This window comes from Sinocyclocheilus rhinocerous, unplaced genomic scaffold (assembly GCF_001515625.1).
Source record: "Sinocyclocheilus rhinocerous isolate Xijiao unplaced genomic scaffold, SAMN03320098_v1.1 scaffold1570, whole genome shotgun sequence".
Taxonomy (NCBI): Eukaryota; Metazoa; Chordata; class Actinopteri; order Cypriniformes; family Cyprinidae; genus Sinocyclocheilus; species Sinocyclocheilus rhinocerous.
Window position 1 is genome coordinate 458,485 of NW_015664984.1, and position 6,309 is coordinate 464,793.

Consider the following 6,309-nt stretch of genomic DNA (forward strand, 5'->3'; position numbering starts at 1 on the left):
TGTTATTTTGATCGCTATAATGCATCCTTGATGAATATAACTATTAATTTCTTACTAACCTAAACTTTTTGGTGGTGTGCATAATATACTTCAATTTCACATTTGCAAATAGTATGCTAGCTGGTTAGTTAACTCTTAATCAAAACTAATACAATGCTAAATTAATCAGCTAATGCCTAATCAGCCCAGCCGATTAATCAGTTCAACTGACTAGTACGAAATATACTAGTGTATTTGATCCAGAACATACATCTACATCTGCACTAATCTGGATGCATCTGAAAATGGTGTTTTCATTTCAAAGCGCTCTCCATCCACAGTTGCGTGCTTTAGATGTTTCTTGTCCACACGGAAATGTGATAGGATGATACCAAGGGACCACACATAAGTTCTCACTGTATTCATCTACCACAATCTGTTTGTTACCAAAATGTATTGCAATCAATCGCCATTAGTTTAAAAACGCAACTGCCCTCATGTTTTGCCACAGTGTAATACATTTTCTATCATCTTCGCAGAAATGGAATATGAAGATTGTTCAAAGTAGCATAATTTTTAACAATACTGTAAAAGTGTAAAAGTGAATAGCACATAACAGACACATACCAGTATAAACATAGATATCTTACCTCATCGTACCTCTGTGTTTTCAGCTGGTTAGTTAACTCTTAATCAAAACTAATACAATGCTAAATTAATCAGCTAATGCCTAATCAGCCCAGCCGATTAATCAGTTCAACTGACTAGTACGAAATATACTAGTGTATTTGATCCAGAACATAGCCAGGGTATAAGATGACTGTGGCTACATCTGCACTAATCTGGATGCATCTGAAAATGGTGTTTTCATTTCAAAGCGCTCTCCATCCACAGTTGCGTGCTTTAGATGTTTCTTGTCCACACGGAAATGTGATAGGATGATACCAAGGGACCACACATAAGTTCTCACTGTATTCATCTACCACAATCTGTTTGTTACCAAAATGTATCGCAATCAATCGCCATTAGTTTAAAAACGCAACTGCCCTCATGTTTTGCCACAGTGTAATACATTTTCTATCATCTTCGCAGAAATGGAATATGAAGATTGTTCAAAGTAGCATAATTTTTAACAATACTGTAAAAGTGTAAAAGTGAATAGCACATAACAGACACATACCAGTATAAACATAGATATCTTACCTCATCGTACCTCTGTGTTTTCAAATGTATCCTTTTGGGAGAGCATCTTATATGTTTTCATAGGACAAAAATGACATCTCAGTGTAGAAAGAAGGCCTAACATAGAGAAAAAGACACAGCTTCAAATGTATTCAGATTCGTTTAGACATAGTTTGTGTTTTTCTTGTGACGTGTTTCTGCAAAGAAAAATAGGTGCTATTTTTGGTTAACCTGAATCAGGTAAACCACTGAGATTGAGTTTGATTTCGTTGGCATTGCATCATTACTTTAAATGGAAGTCAGTCACCTTTTTGCAGCTGGCAACTATATTCTAGGAGCAATGCTGGTGTAACTACTTGCTTATCTGCCAACTTAGTGACTGGCACAGACTATAACTCAATGTTATAGTGATGATTATAATGTAAAACGTCTTATCGACCTCACGGTCACACGGCTTCCACTACAGATCAACACCTCATATTGTTTTCTAATCATTAACCTCCCAATCTTTGTTCATTCTTCATTCTACCCTTTACTTCTTATTTTTCAGATTTCATTGAAACTCTGCCTGAAAGCTGGTGTTTTGTTTGTACTGTTCAGTGAAGCTTCCAGCTGAGCAGCAGTGAGGGGTCTGTTTCTCAAACTAGAGACTGATGTATTTGTCCTCTGGTTGTTGATCATTGGGCCGTCCACATTCTGTCCTGGTTAGATCTAGTTTGCTTTCTTCTTTAAAGACAGTAGTCATGGAACAGCATTCATCTCACGAAAGAACAGGCGATGATGTTTCTAGGAAAAAAATATGTTTATGTCTGGCCTTTTCCAAAACAAAATATGACAAATATGTTTCATAAAGTGAAAAGAACATTGTATTATGGTTTTCCACATGAATTCGTCTAGTACTACAGTACATTAGAAGGGTTTCTTAATTTATGTAACAAAAGACTGGAGTAATGGCTGATAGAAGTGAAGCTTTGTATGTATCAGAAGTAAAAATTTGATTTAGTAAATATAAATGTTAATACAAGTATAAAAGTAAATATAGTTATGATATATAAACAGTTATAATATTTTAGTAACACTACTTTATTATTATTGCTGTTGTCATACCTCATTTGTTTGTAGTCTTGTCAAAAAAAAGAAGAAAAAACCCCCAAATAAATCAGGTTGAAGATAAAAGGTTTTCCTTAAAATGAAGGAAAGAATTTCAATAGCTGGATGAACCTTACCTTGTTCAGCCTTGGAGTGATGCAAGTGCCCCATTTAAATTTCTCTCTCATCTTGTCCTTAGGTTGTTTTCCAGGGTTTGTACTTGACTTATTTTAAGCTCTGTGTTATGGGAATCTGGAGGGCTCATATATTTAAACAGGTTAATACTTTCCCCCCAAAATTAAAATTCTGTCATTTACTCACCTTAATGTTGTTCCAAACATGTTTGGATTAATTTTTTTCCTGCAGAACATGAAAGAGTATATGTTAAAGAATGTTGGTAACAGTGACCATTGATTTCCATTGTATGGACAAAAAAAAATAAAAAATGAGACAAAAAAAGAACATTTGCAGCAACATGAGGGTGAGTAAATGATCCTTAGGGTTGCTGTTTATTATTATAAATTTGCATAGATCACACTGCCAGTGGAAGTTTCTCCAGCAGAGTATATATTGTTTTCCTCCATTCTCTTCATTTTACCCATTTAGAAGCAATTATGAGGTAATCCATCATTAGTAAACACAAAACAAGATCTATAGCTGGCTTAGCCATAGGCAATGATTGGTTAAGCCTAAGGAGTGCTTGCCACAATCTTGACTCTCCTTAGAAAACATGTCTGGAGGCCTTGGTATGCTCCCCCTTACTGCACCACCAATTGCAAGTTTAATGGATTTCAGGCGATGATGTTTCTAGGAAAAAAATATGTTTGTGTCTGGCCTTTTCCTAAACAAAATATGACAAATATGTTTCATAAAGTGAAAAGAACATTGTATTATGGTTTTCCACACGAATTCGTCTAGTACTACAGTACATTAGAAGGGTTTCTTAATTTATGTAACAAAAGACTGGAGTAATGGCTGATAGAAGTGAAGCTTTGTATGTATCAGAAGTAAAAATTTGATTTAGTAAATATAAATGTTAATACAAGTATAAAAGTAAATATAGTTATGATATATAAACAGTTATAATATTTTAGTAACACTACTTTATTATTATTGCTGTTGTCATACCTCATTTGTTTGTAGTCTTGTCAAAAAAAAGAAGAAAAAACCCCCAAATAAATCAGGTTGAAGATAAAAGGTTTTCCTTAAAATGAAGGAAAGAATTTCAATAGCTGGATGAACCTTACCTTGTTCAGCCTTGGAGTGATGCAAGTGCCCCATTTAAATTTCTCTCTCATCTTGTCCTTAGGTTGTTTTCCAGGGTTTGTACTTGACTTATTTTAAGCTCTGTGTTATGGGAATCTGGAGGGCTCATATATTTAAACAGGTTAATACTTTCCCCCCAAAATTAAAATTCTGTCATTTACTCACCTTAATGTTGTTCCAAACATGTTTGGATTTATTTTTTTCCTGCAGAACATGAAAGAGTATATGTTAAAGAATGTTGGTAACAGTGACCATTGATTTCCATTGTATGGACAAAAAAAAATAAAAAATGAGACAAAAAAAGAACATTTGCAGCAACATGAGGGTGAGTAAATGATCCTTAGGGTTGCTGTTTATTATTATAAATTTGCATAGATCACACTGCCAGTGGAAGTTTCTCCAGCAGAGTATATATTGTTTTCCTCCATTCTCTTCATTTTACCCATTTAGAAGCAATTATGAGGTAATCCATCATTAGTAAACACAAAACAAGATCTATAGCTGGCTTAGCCATAGGCAATGATTGGTTAAGCCTAAGGAGTGCTTGCCACAATCTTGACTCTCCTTAGAAAACATGTCTGGAGGCCTTGGTATGCTCCCCCTTACTGCACCACCAATTGCAAGTTTAATGGATTTTTTTTTCCAGGTGAGGAAAGCCAGCTGTGGCCACTCAGATAAAAATGGTTTGTGCTCACTGTTTGTGCACATGTGCACCCAAACACGTATGCATAAATACATGCATACAGCATATATTCATCATAACATAGTCATTTGTTTTGTTTAAATAATTGTAATTGTAATGTTTGTGTTTTTATCGTACATTTTTCTGACACTTTGTGTCCTTCTCATGGTAAAACGAAGGTTAGATTAATGTGGGCATAATTAAAGCATGCCAGCCTTTAAGGACAACAAACTAATACTATTTATTATTATTATTATTATTTACAGAAAACAATTATGTGAATCCCTGTAAATATCTAAAAATATTTAAATAAATGAAAATCCTTAAAAAAAACAGTTTCACAGTTGTGCTGTTCAATAAATTTGTGGAAATCTGTTCATGTGAGTCAAGTGACACTGAAGACTGGAGTATTGATGCTGAAAATTCAGCTTTGCCATCACAAGAATAAATTACATTAAATTGGACAGTTTTATTGTTTTTTTACTGTAAAATAAATGCAGCCTTTATAAACATTAACATTTTGCCGACCCCAAACTTTTGAATGGAAGTGTACATTTCACTGTATATAAATATTTAAAGAGTCATCAGTCTAATGATTAATCATGCTTTTACCTTTATGAATATGGACTAAATAACCCATGGACAAATATAGCTTAATGACTCTCACGGTGACAATATTAAAGAACATCATCTTTGTTCTTTGATGTTGTTTGAACAAAGCACTTCTGGAATTTTGTGGCCTGGTTTCTTGTCTCATATCAGCTCTTTCAAACACTTGCATTGTTCTGTGTCCTTTAAGTGATTTTCCTTGACTCTTTTGAACCTTTTTTTCTTTAGTTTCTATGTTTCCGTGTTAATTTTGTTGATGTTTGACATCTTGCATATCAGTAACCTTTAATTTGTGCATAGCTGCACTACTACAAGCCTACAAATGATGTTCTTGTAAATAGGCCAATGCACCTGCCTAGTGAATGTGCTAAGACCATTTGAAAAGTATTAACCATGAATGTAGAATACATCATGGACATGTTTTGACAGTGTTGTACATTCCTAGCATTGCTAACAGACAATGAATGAAGGATCACCCCATTATCAACTTACATCTGTCTAAGAGAACACTTGTGGATGTATACACGTCAAAGCATCGGAGCATGTCCTTATTGCCTTATCACTGTGCTTCTGAAATTCATGTATGGTTTTAAGTTAAAAAGGCCCCATATATCCTTAATGGAATGCATTCAGCAACTGTACAGTATGTCATGTATTTGTTGATTCCAGTGTGTACAGTTTAAAGAGACATATTTCTCTTTTTTTCTGCCAAATGTTTATTTGTGTTTGAGGTCTGAGGCTCAATGGATTTTTGTGAGCCATTCCTATTACAATTGAACACAAGGACATTTGATTTTCTGTGTATACTGTAGTTATGTAAGCATAACACTCTGTACTTGTGGATGTTTGTGCTGGTGCTTACATGTATTATCTAAAACAGTATTATTATATTTAATTAGATAAGCTTCAATATTTTTTTCATTTCGGTCTAACTAAAAAATGATTGTATAATCATCAGTCATATAACTATAAGCTCAAATATTTGTATGCATTATTGGTAGCTTGTGAAAATGAACCTTTTTAACTGAATGTTTCAGCTATGGTTTTCTTTTTAAAATCTTGTACGAATAAGCAAACTTGCCATTTTCCCAGGCTAAATGACTATACTGGTTTACAAGCATTCACATTAAAGGAACAGTTCACCCAAAATGAAAATCTGCTGAAAATGTTCTTACCCTCAGCAGGCCATCAAAGACGTAGATGAGTTTGTTTCTTCTTTGGAAGAGATTTGGAAAATTTCAGCCTTACATCGCTTGCTCACCAATGGATCCTCTGCAGTGAATGGGTGCCGTCAGAATGAGAGTCCAAACAGCTGATAAATACATACTGTAATCCACAAGTAATCCACACGAATCCAGTTAATCAATTTCATCTAAAATCCATATCCATAATAATCCATAATAACGCTTCCTCCAGTGAAAAGTCTATCCCCTGTTGTCCTCTCAAATCAAAATCCACCAACATATTTGTTTAGAGCTGTTTTGGACTGTTTTTTCGCTTGT